The sequence below is a fragment of the Myotis davidii genome, unplaced genomic scaffold (assembly GCF_000327345.1).
Source record: "Myotis davidii unplaced genomic scaffold, ASM32734v1 scaffold212, whole genome shotgun sequence".
Lineage (NCBI taxonomy): Eukaryota > Metazoa > Chordata > Mammalia > Chiroptera > Vespertilionidae > Myotis > Myotis davidii.
In genome coordinates, this window is record NW_006283435.1 from 173,674 (window position 1) to 179,078 (window position 5,405).

The following is a 5,405-nucleotide window of genomic DNA, read 5'->3' on the forward strand; positions in this document are numbered from 1 at the left end:
ATTAAATTAAAAATAAAATAAATACAAAAATAAAATGAAATAAATAATAAAATAAAATAAAGAAAATAAAGAAAGAAAAGCATTCACTCATTCAATTAACATATCCTGAAACCTCCCAGGAGCCCAGCCTGAACTGGGCGATTTTGGGGACACAGAGATGAGTCAGGCCTGGGCTTGGCCCTTCCTGGGCTGCCCATCAGATGAGAAGGTGTCGGGGAGAGGCAGCAAGAATGGGGTGATGGGAAGGACAACAGAGGGGAGGACATGGATGAGAAAAACAACAGCAAGTGAACGTTCTCCGCACTCAGCCAGGTTCCGGGGATAACAAGAGAAAGGGAACCGTGCTGGTTCCAGGCAGGTGGGCCACCGGGGGCCTCCTGGAGTGAGGATGTGAGGAAGGGGGTAGGTGATGGCAAGTGTGTGTGAATCCCGTTGGGACTGTATTTCTCAAACATCTTTGTGGTCTCTGCCTCTTGGGGTCTGAATCTTCTCTTCCGGAATCTTCCTGTGTCTCTATCTCCCTCTCCCTAAGATTTCTTTCTCTTTCGAGCCCGCCTTAGGGATCTTCTTCCTCACCCTCATCCTCCCTCAGGCCACTGACTGTCCTGCATGTAGATCCGGTACCTGGAGGCCATGGGGGACGAGGGCTCCCCCTCTTTGGCGACGCCCAGGAGGGTTCTATGTCCTAGGCCCCCTTCCCCATGGCGTCAAGCCCTGGCCCAGGAGGCAGTCAGCTCTTTCTAACAGGGGATCCCCCTGTATGGCTCCCTCTCCAGGCATCCAGGCCAGGCCCCAGGGCTTCCTCCTCCCCCAGTGACATTTCCCAACCCCAATTAATCACAGGGTGGCCCCAGGGAGGAGGAAGGAGATGGCATGGCGAGCCATAAAGAAGCAGGGACACCAGAGCCAGATGCCAGGACCCAGGCGCCCAGAGGTCATGCAGCTGGGATTTGTCTGTGCTCTGCTTTCTCTCCTGGCAGGTGAGGCTCCTGCCATCCTCCTGTCTATCCCGCGGACCCTCTAGGGCCCCAGCAGCTCCTCTACGTTGCCCTTCATGCCCCCAGCCTTCAGCTCCTGCCCTCCAGGCATCTCTGCCTCTCTCCTCAACCCTCCCACCTTGCTCTTCACTGACCCCCCTCTGCCTCCCACCTGCTCACAGGAAACAGCTGGGCAGACACCAGAACCATTGGGGCTCGGGAATGCCACCCCAACTCGCAGCCCTGGCAGGCAGGCCTCTTCTATGTCACGCGCAACCCCTACCGCTTATTGTGCGGGGCGACCCTCGTCAGTGACCGCTGGCTGCTCACAGCTGCCCACTGCCAAAGGCCGTGAGTGACCGCTCTGGGGAGGGCGCAGGGGATAAGAGAAGGTGAGGGGGGCAAGGGCCTCTGGGAGAGGAGGGAGGGAGCTGGAGGCAAGAAGGGATGAGCCTCTGTTTCTCTTCCCAGAAGTTCAACTCAGAATTACAAAGAGTCAACTTTTCCTAATTCTAGAGTTTTAAAGAATCGGGTTCTAAGAGTCTAAGACTGGAAATTTACAGTCTTTGGATCCTCGACTCTGACCCAGAGGAATCCAGAACCGTCGGCTCCTAAAATCTTGGATCCATGAGATTGTACAGGAGCCTCAGAGAATTCTAGAATCTTAGGCGGCCAGAGCAGCGTTGGCAATGAAATGGAGCGCTAGCCATTTAAGTTTAACATTTCAAGTAGACACGTTGCAAAAGAAAAACAAGAAGATTTTATTTTAATAATAGATTTACCTACGTGCTCAAAATATTATTTTAGCATGTAATCAATGTTTAGATGCCTACAAATGTCATTGTTAACTCTCTATGGTGTAAGCCTCTGAAACTGGACCTGTATTTTACACATATGACGCATCTCAATTTGAACTAGTTGTACTGGATAAGAGCAATACTAGAATCTTAGAGTACTCCAGCTAAATTCATCGACTACAGATGCTCATAATCCTAGAATACTGTGATGTGTAACATTCCAGAATCTTGAAGCAAGAAAATTCTAGAAGGTTATATTCACCAGTGTCTAGAATTTGTCGCATTTAACATCCACAGAATGCTATCATTCCAGATTCTTAAAATCTCCACACTTTTAAGTCAGAGAATTCTAGAGTCTCCAACTCCTTGAATCCTAGATTTTTTCAATTTCCAAAATCAGTAGACTCATAGAATTCTAGAATGATGATATTCGCATTGGATTGTCCCAAAATATTAACATTCTAGACTCATTAAGTCCTAGGTTTAATTCAGATAAGTTTAAAATCCTAGAATTTTGACCTGGAGGAATCTAGAACAGGATCATCTTGGATTCATGACATTCTGGAACTTGAGCCTCATAGAATTCTAGAATTTGTAGGTTCCTAAAGGGTTAGAATCCTAGAGCATTCTGATAGAATCCTAGAATTTACCTGAGGCAGAAATCTTGTCTGCATATCTCTGGAAAGGGGGCTGCCTACCCTGTTCTAATGTCTTCCCTCCAGGAATGAAAAGTAGGTGTTGCTACAGGATGCTATGTGGGAATTTCCCATCATGCATTGCTCCATGATGGGGCCTCTTTCAGCTCAAGGTCTGTCTAGGAGAGCAAAGTTGAGATTTCAGCCCCAAAGATGAAGGAGGGGAAAAGAAGAGATATGGAGTTAGAAGGGCAAGGATGAGAGGCAAGGATGAGTTTGGGTGTGCGGGGGAACGGCCAATTTCCCAGACCCAGCACCCCCGGCACAGAGATAGAAATAACTTCACACTCCTCAAACACGGCGTTCTATGACACTAGCCTGGTCCCTCACGTGAGAGGTCAGAGGCTGGGGGTTGGACATGTAGGCCACCAGAAGGTCCCCAGCTGTCCAGGACACGAACCCAGAGTAGAAGATGTAAACTAAAACCGCAGTAAGAAGACAGGAGGTCAAACCTCAGGAGGAAAGGCATGGAGGGGTTGGCGATATGGCCGTCAAGAAAAGCCGGGGGCCACAGGTGACCCCAACGTTGGGGATTTTCCATACCCCTTCCGCCGGCCACTCCCCACAGAACCACCAGGGGTGGGGCTGTTTTTGTGTTGTAGGTGGAGCCCCTGTGTGCCTACACGGTGCCAGGGAACTCAGGTCACCGGCAAGGCTGCAGGTGGGGCAATGAGGAAGGTGGCTCAGGTGGCATGGACCTAGGACATGGTGTGAGAGAGAACTTCAAAAGCAGAGGCAAACAAAGGGATGGAGTGGGGATCAGGGGCCCAGAGAGGGTGTGCGCCTGGCTTAAAATCACACAGCACTCTTGGATCGCACATATGATGGGGACCCAGGGAGGATATATATATACTTTGTGGAGAGTCACACAACACCTGAGGTCTGTCTGTCCTAGCAGGTTTCTATGGGTCCGCCTGGGGGAGCATCACCTCCAGAAAAGGGAGGGCCCAGAGCAGCTGTTCCGGGTCATGGACTTCTTCCCCCACCCTGGGTTCAAGAAGAACCGTATCCCCCAAGACTACAAGGATGACGTCATGCTGATCCGTCTGCCCAGGAAGGCACGCCTGGGGCCTGCCGTGCAGCCCCTCAACGTCAGCGAGACCTGCGTCTCCCCAGGCACCCAGTGCCTCATCTCAGGCTGGGGGGCCGTGTCCAGCCCCATAGGTACAGCCTTGCCCATGACACACTCCCTTACGTCTCACGCTGAGGGTCTAAATCCCTCCTCCTTCTCTGTCTCTGCCTTTTCATGTCTATCCTCTATCTATTGATCTATCTCTCTCTCCATCCATATGTTCCAGCAAATCTAAGATGCTAGCCTATATAATAAAGAGGTAATATGCAAATTGTTTGTCATGCCCTCACAAGATGGCTGCCTATGACCAGGCCGGCAGGGGGTTAGTAGTGAGGGACAACCAAACGACTGAACAGCAGGCTGCATGGGGCGACCAGGTTGGTGGGGGGGCCATGAGGGGTGACCAGGCTGGCAGAGGGGGCAGTTTGGGGCAACCAGGCCAGCAAGGGCGGGTAGTAAGGGGTGACCAGGATGGCAGAGGGAGGCAGTTGGGGGCAATCTGGCTGGCAGCAGAGGGCAGTTAGGGGTGACCAGGCCAGCACGCAGAGGCAGTGAGGGGTGATCAGGCTAGTGGGGGGGTGGGGGTGAGGAGGCCAGTTAGGGACGACCAGGCAGGCAGGCAGGTGAGCGATTAGGAGCCAGTGGTCCAAGATTGTGAGAGGAATGTCTGATGGCCAGTTTAGGCCCGATTCCGGGGATTGGGCCTAAACCAGCAGTCGGACATCCCCCAAGGGGTCCCGGATTAGAGAGGGTGCAGGCTGGGCTAAGGGGACACCCCCCTCCCCATGCACGAATTTCGTGCACTGGGCCTCTAGAAAATTATAAGGTGCATCATTACTTCACTGAGAATAGGGGGGTCCCACTGATCCTTGTGAGACCACATTTACTGGGAGACACCTCCTCATTTCAGGGTGTTTAAATGTGCAAATATATGTATCTGAGAATCCAAATAAGGCCGCCTATTCTCAGAGTCAGAAATCAAAGACCTATTAGCCAAATTTGGCTTCCCACATTAGTGCTGGTTTTCCCAGTGTCTTGAAAAATAATGTCTGACTTTGTTGCTGCCAATATCTACAACCTGGGAGATTTTGCATAAAAGCTGAGTGTCTGGATTCACTTGGAAAGAACTTGGGGCAATGCTGGATCCATGTTTCCCAAAGACCGACCACTGTTGGAGAGAGAGAGTGGAGGTGGCCCCTGAAAATCGAACCACAACAGAGCCTGGCACCCCATTTCCATTTACCCACCAGGCCCCTGGGTGCATCTGAGTTGGCACCCAGGCATTATATATATCGACATATGTGTGTCTATATTCATATCTATCTCTATGTGCTGTAGCCTCCTCTATCTCTACCTTGTATCTCCAAATCTTTCTCTCTGTATGAATGGCCATCTCCCCTATAAATGTCTCCTCCCCTTTAACTCGGGGCCTTCTCACTGGATATCTGTGGGCCTGTTTCTATTTCTGCATGGCCTCCTCTGAGAATTTCTTTCCCCTTAAAAGGTCTCTAGCTCCTGCCATGGTCTCTGTTTTTCTCTGTGTAAAATATATGCGCGTCTCTTCTCGTCTCTTGCCTCTCTGCGTGTTTCTGGTTCTCTCCTCTTTATATACATTCAGGCTATGATCTGTCTCTTTGTCCCTGTGGTGTTTCTTGGAGAAGCAGATGCTGTGGCTCCCATGGATCTCCCTTAAGGAAGGGGTTGTGGCCCTACCCGGTTTGGCTCAGTGGATAGAGCGTCGGCCTGCGGACTCAAGGGGCCCAGGTTCGATTCCGGTCAAGGGCAGGTACCTTGGTTGCGGGCACATCCCCAGTAGGGGGCGTGCAAGAGGCAGCTGATCGATGTTTCTCTCCCATCGATGTTT